This window comes from Mustelus asterias, unplaced genomic scaffold (genome assembly GCF_964213995.1).
Source record: "Mustelus asterias unplaced genomic scaffold, sMusAst1.hap1.1 HAP1_SCAFFOLD_495, whole genome shotgun sequence".
Classification (NCBI taxonomy): Eukaryota; Metazoa; Chordata; class Chondrichthyes; order Carcharhiniformes; family Triakidae; genus Mustelus; species Mustelus asterias.
The window spans coordinates 1,129-14,828 of NW_027590447.1; positions in this window are offsets into that span (position 1 = coordinate 1,129).

The window sequence follows — 13,700 nt, forward strand, 5'->3', positions numbered from 1 at the left end:
ACCTTGCCTGGGTGTGTGGGTGCCCGGGTGGATGGGTACCCAAATCTGTGGGTGCCCATATGGGTGCGTGGGTGGGTGGGGGGGGGGTAGGGGGGTTGGGGGTGTGTGGCGGTTGGGGGGACTGTGGGAGTGGGGGGGTTGGGGGTGTTTGGGTTGTAGGGGGAGTTTGGGAGGTTGGATCGTTGGCGGGCTTGGGGGGATGGGGGTGTTGGGGGATTTGGGGGGTGGGGGGGGTTAGGGGTGTCAGGGAGTTGGGGCGCTTGGGGAGGGGTTGGGGGTTGCGGGGGTTAGGGAGGGGTTGGTGGTGGGGAGGTTGGGGGGCTGAGGAGGGAGTTGAGGGGGTTGGGGGGTTGGGGAGGTTTTGGGGGTTTGGGTTTGGTGGGTGCCCAGGTGGATGCCTGTATGGGTGTGTGCACAGGTGGGAGGGTGCACAGGTGGGTGGGTGGGTGCCCGGGTGGGTGGGTAGGTGCCCAGGTGGGTGCCTGAGTGGGTGGGTGCCTGGGTGGGTGGGTGTCTGGGTGGGTGGGTACCTGGGTGGGTGGGTGCCTGTATGAGTGGGTACCCAGGTGGGTGGGTGCCCATGTAGGTGCCCGGGTGGGTGGGTGCCTGGGTGGTTGGGTGCCTGGGGGGTGGGTACCCGGGTTGGTGGGTGCCCAGGTGGGTGGGTGCCCGAGTGGGTGGGTGCCTGGGTGGGTGCCCGGGTGGGTGGGTGCCCGGGTGGGACCTTGAGGGAAGATAGTGTTGAACTTGCAGGGGCCCTGGCAGACATATTTAAAATGTCAGTATTCACGGGGGAGGTGCCGGATGATTGGAGGGTGGCTCATGTTGTTCCGTTGTTTGAAAAAGGTTCCAAAAGAAATCCGGGAAATTATCGGCCAGTAAGTTTGACGTCAGTGGTGGGCAAGTTATTGGAAGGTGTGATACGGGATAGGATCTACAAATATTTGGATAGACAGGGACTTATTAGGGAGAGTCAACATGGCTTTGTGCGTGGGAGGTCATGTTTGACCAATCTATTAGAGGTTTTCAGGGAGGTTACCAGGAAAGTGGATGAAGGGAAGGCGGTGGATGTTGTCTACCTGGATTTCAGCAAGGCCTTTGACAAGGTCGCTCATGGGAGGTTAGTTTGGAAGGTTCAGTTGCTGGGTATACATGGGGAGGTAGTAAATTGGATTAGACACTGGCTCAATGGAAGAATTGAGTCTGTGTCTTTATAAATTCTGTTTGTGAACAGAATTCCCACTCACCTGAAGAAGGGGCTTAGAGCCTCGAAAGCTTGTGTGGCTTTTGCTACCAAATAAACCTGTTGGACTTTAACCTGGTGTTGTTAAACTTCTTTCAATGGAAGAAGCCAGAGAGTAGTTGTGGAGGATTGCTTCTCTGAGTGGAAGCCTGTGACTAGTGGTGTGCCGCAGGGATTGGTGTTGGGTCCATTGTTGTTTGTCATCTATATCAATGATCTGGATGATAATGTGGTTGTGGTGAACCATAGTTGGTTACCACTATGGGTACTGAACCATAGATGGTCAGCACTATGGGTATTTGTAGATATGTTACTGTTGTCACTGTTGGGGTTAGGGTTGGGGGTGTTCTACCTGTTGATATTGTTCTGTGGTACACTCCAGTTGGCTCTGCCTACCTGGAGGAGTATAAAGGTCACTGCACTGCCTGGTGACCCTTTAGTCTGGGATTGTATTGTATATAGTGTGCTCCATTCTTGTTAGTAATAAAAGCCTTTATTTCTCAGGTACAATCTAGGCTCCCGAGTGATTTAATCGCGCATCAATTTTATTACTCACAAAATTTTGGTAAAAAAAAAACCATGGAGCAAATGTTGAAACCCGATCGGCTTACTTTAGGTCCACGTGCGGCAGGAGCGTCGAACACTTTCGACCATTGGTTAAAGTGTTTTCAAGACTACATCGATGCCTCAACAGCCATTCAAAACGACGCCGATAGACTGCGGGTCCTCCACGCGAGGGTAAGCGACACCGTATACTCATCAATCCGCGATGCCCAAGACTACAAAGGGGCCATCGAACTACTTAAGAAGCTGTACAACAAACCGCCAAATGAGATCCATGCTCGACACCTTCTAGCCACTCGACGGCGGCAGCCCGGCGAAACGACGGGACAGTACCTGCGCGAACTTCAGCAGCTAGCTAGAGCCTGCAATTGCAAGCCAGTGTCGGCGGCCCAGTATATGAACGACTTGATCCGAGATGCGTTCGGAGGGAGGATGTCTTGGCAGTTTTGAATAAACTGAAGGTCGATAAGTCCCCTGGGCCTGATGAAATGTATCCTAGGATTCTGTGGGAGGCAAGGGATGAGATTGCAGAGCCTTTGGCGTTGATCTTTGGGTCCTCGCTGTCCACGGGGATGGTGCCAGAGGACTGGAGAATGGCGAATGTTGTTCCTCTGTTTAAGAAAGGGAATAGAAATGACCCTGGAAATTATAGACCGGTTAGTCTTACTTCGGTGGTTGGTAAATTGATGGAAAGGGTCCTTAGGGATGGGATTTACGACCATTTAGAAAGATGCGGATTAATCCGAGATAGTCAGCACGGATTCGTGAAGGGCAAGTCGTGCCTCACAAATTTGATAGAATTTTTTGAGGAGGTAACTAAGTGTGTTGATGAAGGTAGGGCAGTTGATGTCATATACATGGATTTTAGTAAGGCGTTTGATAAGGTCCCCCATGGTCGGCTTATGATGAAAGTGAGGAGGTGTGGGATAGAGGGAAAGTTGGCCGATTGGATAGGTAACTGGCTGTCTGACCGAAGACAGAGGGTGGTGGTCGATGGAAAATTTTCGGATTGGAGGCAGGTTGCTAGCGGTGTGCCGCAGGGATCAGTGCTTGGTCCTCTGCTCTTTGTGATTTTTATTAATGACTTAGAGGAGGGGGCTGAAGGGTGGATCAGTAAATTTGCTGATGACACCAAGATTAGTGGAGTAGTGGATGAGGTGGAGGGCTGTTGTAGGCTGCAAAGAGACATAGATAGGATGCAAAGCTGGGCTGAAAAATGGCAAATGGAGTTTAACCCTGATAAATGTGAGGTGATTCATTTTGGTAGGACAAATTTAAATGTGGATTACAGGGTCAAAGGTAGGGTTCTGAAGACTGTGGAGGAACAGAGAGATCTTGGGGTCCATATCCACAGATCTCTAAAGGTTGCCACTCAAGTGGATAGAGCTGTGAAGAAGGCCTATAGTGTGTTAGCTTTTATTAACAGGGGGTTGGAGTTTAAGAGCCGTGGGGTTATGCTGCAACTGTACAGGACCTTGGTGAGACCACATTTGGAATATTGTGTGCAGTTCTGGTCACCTCACTATAAGAAGGATGTGGAAGCGCTGGAAAGAGTGCAGAGGAGATTTACCAGGATGCTGCCTGGTTTGGAGGGTAGGTCATATGAGGAAAGGTTGAGGGAGCTAGGGCTGTTCTCTCTGGAGCGGAGGAGGCTGAGGGGAGACTTAATAGAGGTGTATAAAATGATGAAGGGGATAGATAGAGTGAACGTTCAAAGACTATTTCCTCGGGTGGATGGAGATATTACAAGGGGGCATAACTATAGGGTTCGTGGTGGGAGATACAGGACGGATATCAGAGGTAGGTTCTTTACGCAGAGAGTGGTTGGGGTGTGGAATGGACTGCCTGCAGTGATAGTGGAGTCAGACACTTTAGAAACATTTAAGTGGTTATTGGATAGGCACATGGAGCACACCAGGATGATAGGGAGTGGGATAGCTTGATCTTGGTTTCAGATAAAGCTCGGCACAACATCGTGGGCCGAAGGGCCTGTTCTGTGCTGTACTGTTCTGTGTTCTGTGTTCTGTGTTCGTGGCGGGAATCGGCTCATCGTATATTCGCCTGCGGCTGCTAGAGCAAGGTAACCTAGACCTCGCTAAAACGGTGGAATTGGCTGACACAATGGAAACGGCCTCCAGAAGTCTAGAAACGTACCCCACCGACCACGTGGGAACATCGTGGCAAGTACAGCCACCGACTCAACTTTACCCAGCGGCTCTGAAAAACTGCGCGATTGTGCTTTCAACCTCGGACCTGACAACGGCGGCAGCTCCAGGAGGCCCGCGGTGTTACTTCTGTGGATTGGCGAAACACCCTCGGCAGCGATGTCTAGCTAGAACGGTATTTTGCTCTGCGTGTGGAAAGAAAGGGCACTATGCCAAAGTCTGCAGGACCAAACCACCCTCCAAGCATAGCAGCGCGGCGTGTGATTCTCCAGAGCCTGTCTCCTTGTCTCCAGCGTCTTCGAGGTCTTCCACCACGTGCGATTCCAGAGCGCCGCCATTCCTGACGACGAAGACGCAAAACATGTGCGACCTGTAGGGGCCGCCACTTTTAGCGCCACCGACCACGTGCGATCCATGGGCGCAGCCATTTTGGTCGGCACCGACCGCAGACGACCAGCAGGGGTCATCATCATCAACCATCTCAGCTGCCTGCAGTTGCACTCAAGAACGGTGGCGTCAATCATCCTGGACCAGGCCAAGCCTCACAGACTCGACAAGTCCATGATGGGCATAGAGGTAAATGGACGCCAAATTCATTGTTTGTTTGACAGTGGGAGCACGGAGAGTTTCATTCACCCTGACACCGTGAAACGGTGCAGTCTCCGAGTACGGACTGTCAGACAGACAATTTCGATGGCGTCGAGGTCCCGGTCTGTTACCGTGCTAGGGAGCTGTGTGGTCAACCTCACGGTGCGGGGCACAGTTTACGAGAACTTCAGGCTCCTCGTGTTACCACACCTTTGCGCTCCGATACTCCTGGGACTAGGCTTTATGGTCCACCTGAGGAGTGTAACCCTGCAGTACGATGGGCCACTCCCTCCACTTTCAGTGGGAGCACAGCAGCCTCCAAATTGCCCAGCGCGCTCCACGTGTAGCCTCTCGACACTCAGAATCACCCCACCATCCTTATTCGAGAATCTCGTGCCAGGCTGCAAGCCCATCGCAACCAAGAGCAGGCGTTACAGCGCTGAGGATCAGATCTTTATTCAATCTGAAGTTCAGCGGCTCCTCAGGGAAGGAATCATTCAACCTAGCACTAGTCCATGGAGAGCGCAAGTCGTGGTGGTTAAAACTGGAAACAAACCCCGGATGGTCATAGACTATAGTCAGACCATTAATAGATACACGCAGCTGGATGCGTATCCTCTCCCGCGCATATCTGACATGGTCAACCAGATTGCGCAGTACCGGGTGTTCTCCACCATTGACTTGAAGTCAGCTTACCACCAGCTCCCCATTCGCCCAGAGGACCGAAAATACACGGCCTTTGAGGCGGATGGTCGTCTTTACCACTTTTTAAGGGTTCCTTTTGGCGTCACGAATGGGGTCTCGGTCTTCCAGCGTGCAATGGACCGAATGGTGGAGCAGAACGGGCTGCGGGCTACCTTCCCGTACCTGGATAACGTCACTATCTGCGGCCATGACCAGCAGGACCACGATGCCAATCTCCTTAGATTTTTACGCACTGCGTCTCGCCTGAATCTGACTTACAACAGGGAGAAGTGCGTATTTAGCAAGCGCCGCCTAGCAATTCTCGGATACATGGTGGAAAACGGGGTCCTTGGCCCTGATCCAGACCGTATGCGTCCCCTCCTTGAACTTCCCCTGCCCACTAGTATCAAAGCACTGAGAAGATGCTTAGGTTTCTTTTCATACTATGCACAGTGGGTTCCCAATTATGCGGACAAAGCCCGTCCGCTCATCAAGTCTACCTCTTTTCCCCCAGCAGTAGAGGCTCGCTTAGCCTTTGAAGGGATAAAAGCCGACATCGCGAAAGCCACGATGCACGCTGTTGATGAGTCCATCCCCTTCCAGGTGGAGAGTGATGCATCTGATTTCGCTCTGGCCGCCACACTTAACCAGGTGGGCAGGCCCGACGCCTTTTTCTCTCACACCCTCCAAGGCCCTGAAATTCGTCACTCTGCGGTGGAAAAAGAGGCCCAGGCCATTGTGGAGGCCGTTCGGCATTGGCACCATTACTTGGCGGAAAAACGATTCACCCTGCTCATGGACCAGCGGTCCGTGGCGTTCATGTTCAACAACACGTTACGGGGTAAGATCAAAAATGATAAAATCCTGAGGTGGAGAATCGAACTCTCCACCTACAACTATGATATTATGTACCGTCCGGGGAAGCTCAATGAGCCCTCAGATGCCCTGTCGCGTGGAACATGTGCAAGTGTGCAGGAGGATCGATTGCAGGCTCTCCACAATGATCTCTGCCATCCGGGGATCACTCGGCTCTTCCATTTCGTAAAGGCCCGGAATCTACCCTACTCAGTGGATGATGTCAGGTCCATAACCCGAAGCTGCCAGGTATGTGCTGAATGCAAGCCACACTTCTACCGACCTGACAGGGCACACCTCATTAAGGCCACTCGCCCTTTTGAAAGACTGAGTGTGGACTTCAAGGGCTCCCTCCCTTCGACAGATCGGAACGTGTACTTCCTCAACGTGATTGACGAGTACTCACGATTCCCTTTTGCCATTCCCTGTTCAGATATGACCGCTGCCACGGTTATCAAAGCATTACGGGATCTTTTCACCCTGTTCGGTTACCCCAGCTATATCCACAGTGATAGGGGCTCGTCATTTATGAGTGACGACTTGAGGCAATACCTGCTCTCAAAAGGGATTGCCTCAAGTAGAACTACTAGTTACAACCCTAGGGGTAACGGACAGGTTGAACGAGAAAATGCTACAGTCTGGAAGGCTGTCTTACTGGCGTTGAGGTCTAAAGGTCTTCCAGTCTCCCGTTGGCAAGAGGTACTCTCTGACGCGCTCCATTCCATCCGCTCCCTCCTGTGTACGGCAACCAACGCTACTCCACATGAGAGGATGTTTTCCTTCCCTAGGAAGCCTTCCTCTGGGACCTCACTGCCGTCTTGGTTGATGTACTCAGGACCTGTCCTCCTGCGGCGGCATGTTAGGACCCGCAAGTCCGACCCTTTGGTTGAACAGGTCCATTTCCTCCACGCCAACCCTCAATATGCCTATGTGGCATATCCTGACGGGCGAGAGGACACGGTCTCTATTAGAGATCTGGTGCCTGCAGGGGACTTGGAAACCCCAGTCGCTCCCACACCCCTAGTTAGGGACCCCTTGACCTTTATCTCCCCTCCTGACACGGCGCGGGCAGTATCGGGACCACCACTTAATCCTCTTACTCCTGTGTACAGCTTGCCTGAGTCCAGGAGATTGTCGCCACCTCGAGGCGTGCTCGAGTCCAGTAGATTGTCGCCACCTCGTAGTCCACCCGTCCATGAGGAACTGGAGGAGTCACTGGACACCGCCTTGGAGAGAAGGTCACCACGGTCACCAGAACCGGTGTTACCGCCAGTGTTGAGGAGGTCGCAGAGACGGTGCGGTCCTCCAATACGACTGAACTTGTGAATATATGAACAGTTGTTCTGTTTTTTTTGCCCCGCCGGCCTTTGTTTTAAAGGAGGGGTGAATGTGGTGAACCATAGTTGGTTACCACTATGAGTGCTGAGCCATAGATGGTCAGCACTATGGGTATTTGTAGATATGTTACTGTTGTCACTGTTGGGGTTAGGGTTGGGCTGTTCTACCTGTTGATATTGTTCTGTGGTACACTCCAGTTGGCTCCGCCTACCTGGAGAAGTATAAAGGTCACTGCACTGCCTGGTGACCCTTTAGTCTGGGATTGTATTGTATATAGTGTGCTCCATTCTTGTTAGTAATAAAAGCCTTTATTTCCCGGGTACAATCTAGCCTCCCGAGTGATTTAATCGCGCATCAGTGGTAAATTGGATCAGCAAGTTTGCTGATGATACAAAGATTGGAGGTGTAGTGGACAGTGAGGAAGGTTTTCAAAGCTTGCAGAGGGATTTGGACCAACTAGAAAAATGGGCTAAAAAATGGCAAATGGAATTTAACGCAGACAAGTGTGAGATATTGCACTTTGGAAGGACAAACCAAAGTAGAACATACAGGGTAAATGGTAGGACTCTGAAGAGTGCAGTTGAACAGAGGGATCTGGGAATACAGGTACAGAATTCCCTAAAAGTGACATCACAGGTGGATAGGGTCATAAAGAGTGCCTTTGGTACATTGGCCTTTATAAATCGGAGTATCGAGTATAAAAGTTGGAGTGTTATGGTAAGGTTATAGAAGGCATTGGTGAGGCCGAATTTGGAGTATTGTGTACAGTTTTGGTCACCTAGTTACAGGAAGGATGTAAATAAGGTTGAAAGAGTCCAGAGAAGGTTCACAAGGATGTTGCCGGGACTTGAGAAGCTGAGTTACACAGAGAGATTGAATAAGTTGGGACTTTATTCCCTGGAGCGTAGAAGATTGAGGGGAGATTTGATAGAGGTGTATAAGATTTTGATGGGTATAGATAGAGTGAATGCAAGCAGGCTTTTTCCACTGAGGCTAGGGGAGAAAGAAACCAGAGGGCATGGGTTAAGGGTGAAAGGAGAAAAGTTTAAAGGGAATATTATGTGAGGAATAAAAGAATGACCAGGGTGAGGTTAGGGCCGGTCAAGGACAGTAGTGGGAACTTGTGTATGGAGTCAGTAGAGATAGGCGAGGTGATGAATGAATACTTTTCTTCAGTGTTCACCAAGGAGAGGGGCCATGTTTTTGAGGAAGAGAAGGTGTTACAGGCTAATAGGCTGGAGGAAATAGATGTTTGGAGGGAGGATGTCCTGGCAGTTTTGAATAAACTAAAGGTCGATAAGTCCCCTGGGCCTGATGAAATATATCCTAGGAATCTTTGGGAGGCAAGGGATGAGATTGCAGAGCCTTTGGCGTTGATCTTTGGGTCCTCACTGTCCACGGGGATGGTGCCAGAGGACTGGAGAATGGCAAATGTTGTTCCTCTGTTTAAGAAAGGGAATAGAAATGACCCTGGAAATTATAGACCGGTTAGTCTTACTTCGGTGGTTAGTAAATTGATGGAAAGGGTCCTTAGGGATGGGATTTACGACCATTTAGAAAGATGCGGATTAATCCAGGATAGTCAGCACGGAGTCGTGAAGGGCAAGTCGTGCCTCACAAATTTGATAGAATTCTTTGAGGAGGTAACTAAGTGTGTTGATGAAGGTAGGGCAGTTGATGTCATATACATGGATTTTAGTAAGGCGTTTGATAAGGTCCCCCATGGTCGGCTTATGATGAATATAAGGAGGTGTGGGATAGCGGGAAAGTTGGCCGATTGGATAGGTAACTGGCTGTCTGATCGAAGACAGAGGGTGGTGGTGGATGGAAAATTTTCGGACCGGAGGCAGGTTGCTAGCGGAGTGCCGCAGGGCTCAGTGCTTGGTCCTCTGCTCTTTGTGATTTTTATTAATGACTTAGAGGAGGGGGCTGAAGGGTGGATCAGTAAATTTGCTGGTGACACCAAGATTGGTGGAGTAGTGGATGAGGTGGAGGGCTGTTGTAGGCTGCAAAGAGACATAGATAGGATGCAAAGCTGGGCTGAAAAATGGCAAATGGAGTTTAACCCTGATAAATGTGAGGTGATTCATTTCGGTAGGACAAATTTAAATGTGGATTACAGGGTCAAAGGTAGGGTTCTGAAGACTGTGGAGGAACAGAGAGATCTTGGGGTCCATATCCACAGATCTCTGAAGGTTGCCACTCAAGTGGATAGAGCTGTGAAGAAGGCCTATAGTGTGTTAGCTTTTATTAACAGGGGGTTGGAGTTTAAGAGCCGTGGGGTTATGCTGCAACTGTACAGGACCTTGGTGAGACCACATTTGGAATATTGTGTGCAGTTCTGGTCACCTCACTATAAGAAGGATGTGGAAGCGCTGGAAAGAGTGCAGAGGAGATTTACCAGGACACTGCCTGGTTTGGAGGGTAGGTCATATGAGGAAAGGTTGAGGGAGCTAGGGCTGTTCTCTCTGGAGCGGAGGAGGCTGAGGGGGGACTTAATAGAGGTTTATAAAATGGTGAAGGGGATAGGTAGAGTGAACGTTCAAAGACTATTACAAGGGGGCATAACTATAGGGTTCGTGGTGGGAGATACAGGAAGGATATCAGAGGCAGGTTCTTTACGCAGAGAGTGGTTGGGGTGTGGAATGGACAGCCTGCACTGACAGTGGAGTCAGACACTTTAGGAACATTTAAGCGGTTATTGGATAGGCACATGGAGCACACCAGGATGATAGGGAGTGGGATAGCTTGATCTTGGTTTCAGATAAAGCTCGGCACAACATCGTGGGCCGAAGGGCCTGTTCTGTGCTGTACTGTTCTATGTTCTATTAGGTGGGGGCTTCTTCACGCAGAGAGTGGTGGGAGTGTGGAATGAGCTGCTGGATAAAGTGGTAAATTTAACATTTTAGAAAAATATTTAAGAACATTTAAGAAAAACTTGGACGGGCTCATGGATGAGAGGGGTGTGGAGGGATATGGTCCAAGTGCAGGTCAGTGGGACTAGGCAAAAAATGGTTCGGCACAGACAAGAAGGGCCAAAAGGCCTGTTTCTGAGCTGTAATTTTCGATGGTCCTATGGGTGGGTGCCCAAGTGCCTGGGTGGGTGGGTGCCTGGGTGGGTAGATGCCCAGGTGGGTGCCCGGGTGGGTGGGTGCCTGGGTGGGTGCCTGGGTGGGTGGGTGGGTGCCTGTATGAGTGGGTACCCAGGTGGGTGGGTGCCAGTATGGATGGGTGTCTGGGTGGGTGGGTGCCCGGGTGGAGGTGCCTGGGTGGGTGCCCGGGTGGGTGGGTGCCGGGGTGGGGGGTGCCTGGGTAGATGGGCACTCCTTTCACTGTTGATGCTTGGCTTCAGCTTGCTCTGGGTGATGAAACACGAGATGTTCCGCTCCTTCACGGTGCTTTTCCTCCCGTTCAGGAGGCCAGGGATTCCTGGGTGTCTCTGATGCGTTTCCTGTGTCCCGGGGCTCGCTCATCGTGCCGAAGCTCTGAGCTAAGTGCTGGTTTCAGGCGTCTCATGTCCGGCATGTGGATCGTATGAGGAAAGGCTGAGGGACTTGAGGTTGTTTTCGTTAAAGAGAAGAAGGTTAAGAGGTGACTTAATAGAGGCATACAAGATGATCAGAGGATTAGATAGGGTGGATAGTGAGAGCCTTTTTCCTCGGATGGTGATGGCTAGCACGAGGGGACATAGCTTTAAATTGAGGGGTGATAGATATAGGACAGATGTTAGAGGTAGGTTCTTTACTCGGAGAGTAGTAAGGGCGTGGAATGCCCTGCCTGCAGCAGTGGTGGACTCGTCAACATTAAGAGCATTCAAATGGTTATTGGATAAACATATGGATGATATTGGAATAGTGTAGATTAGAGGGGCTTTAGATTGGTTTCACTGGTCGGCGCAACATCGAGGGCCGAAGGGCCTGTACTGCGCTGTAATGTTCTATGTTCTATGTTCTAATGTGGCGAGCGCGGTCAGTGCTTTGTGCCGGGGATGTCGGCCTGAGCAAGGACATTGGTGCGCCAACCCTGCCCAAGAGGGAGTTGAAGAGCGAGCTTAGAAGGGCTAAAAGGGGACATGAGAAGACTTTGGCGGATAGGGTTAAAGAGAATCCTAAGGCGTTCTATAGGTATGTCAAGAACAGAAGGTTGGTTAGGGCAAGTTTAGGGCCAGTTATAGATGGCAGAGGGAAGTTATGTGTGGAACCGGAGGAGATTGGTGAAGCATTGAACCAATATTTCTCTTCGGTGTTCACGCAAGGGGACATGAATATAGCTGAGGAGGACACTGGGTTGCAAGGGAGTAGAATAGACAGTATTACAGTTGATAAGGAGGATGTGCAGTATATTCTGGAGTGTCTGAAAATAGATAAATCCCCTGGTCCGGATGGGATTTATCCAAGGATTCTCTGGGAGGCAAGAGAAGTGATTGCAGAGCCTCTGGCTCTGATCTTCAGGTCGTCGTTGGCCTCTGGTATAGTACCAGAAGATTGGAGGTTAGCGAATGTTGTCCCATTGTTTAAGAAGGGGAACAGAGACTTCCCCGGGAATTATAGACCGGTGAGTCTCACTTCTGTTGTCGGCAAGATGTTGGAAAAAATTATAAGGGATAGGATTTATAGTTATTTGGAGAGTAATGAATTGATAGGTGATAGTCAGCATGGTTTTGTGGCAGGTAGGTCGTGCCTTACTAACCTTATTGAGTTTTTTGAGAAAGTGACCAAGGAGGTGGATGGGGGCAAGGCAGTGGACGTGGTATATATGGATTTTAGTAAGGCGTTTGATAAGGTTCACCATGGTAGGCTTCTGCAGAAAATGCAGATGTATGGGATTGGGGGTGATCTAGGAAATTGGATCAGGAATTGGCTAGCGGATAGGAAACAGAGGGTGGTGGTTGATAGTAAATATTCATCATGGAGTGCGGTTACAAGTGGTGTACCTCAGGGATCTGTTTTGGGGCCACTGCTGTTTGTAATATTTATTAATGATCTGGATGAGGGTATAGTTGGGTGGATTAGCAAATTTGCTGATGACACCAAAGTCGGTGGTGTGGTAGACAGTGAGGAAGGGTGTCGTAGTTTGCAGGAAGACTTAGACAGGTTGCAAAGTTGGGCCGAGAGGTGGCGGATGGAGTTTAATGCGGAGAAGTGTGAGGTAATTCACTTTGGTAGGAATAACAGATGTGTTGAGTATAGGGCTAACGGGAGGACTTTGAATAGTGTGGAGGAGCAGAGGGATCTAGGTGTATGTGTGCATAGATCCCTGAAAGTTGGGAATCAAGTAGATAAGGTTGTTAAGAAGGCATATGGTGTCTTGGCGTTTATTGGTAGGGGGATTGAATTTAGGAGTCGTAGCGTTATGTTGCAACTGTACACAACTCTGGTGCGGCCGCACTTGGAGTACTGTGTGCAGCTCTGGTCCCCACATTACAGGAAGGATGTGGAGGCTTTGGAGAGGGTGCAGAGGAGGTTTACCAGGATGTTGCCTGGTATGGAGGGGAGATCCTATGAGGAGAGGCTGAGGGATTTGGGATTGTTTTCGCTGGAAAGGCGGCGGCTAAGAGGGGATCTTATTGAAACATATAAGATGATTAGAGGTTTAGATAGGGTGGATAGTGATAGCCTTTTTCCTCTGATAGAGAAATCCAGCACGAGGGGGCATGGCTTTAAATTGAGGGGGGGTAGTTATAGAACCGATGTCAGGGGTAGGTTCTTTACCCAGAGGGTGGTGAGGGATTGGAATGCCCTGCCAGCATCAGTAGTAAATGCGCCTAGTTTGGGGGCGTTTAAGAGATCCGTAGATAGGTTCATGGACGAAAAGAAATTGGTTTAGGTTGGAGGGTCACAGTTTTTTTTTTTTTTTTTTAACTGGTCGGTGCAACATCGTGGGCCGAAGGGCCTGTTCTGCGCTGTAATGTTCTATGTTCTATGTTCAGACACCCCCCAACACCCCCATCCCCCCACCCCTCAATGACCCCAACACCCGCAACCCCGCACAACCCCCCAAACTCCCCCCACCCCCCCAACAACCCCCAACCCCCCCCTCCCACAATCCCCCCAACCCCCACACACCCCAACCGCCCCAACCCCCACACCCCCCCAACCTCCTCCAACCCGCCACCCCCCCCAACCCCCAAACCTCCCCCCATCCCCCCCAATCCCCATCCCAGACAGCAAGATCACACTCGATCCTCGCGGGAATTCTCCAGCCTCCAGTAGAAACTTCCTGGGAATCGGGTGGGAATGGGGATTCGCGCGTCGGTGATTATC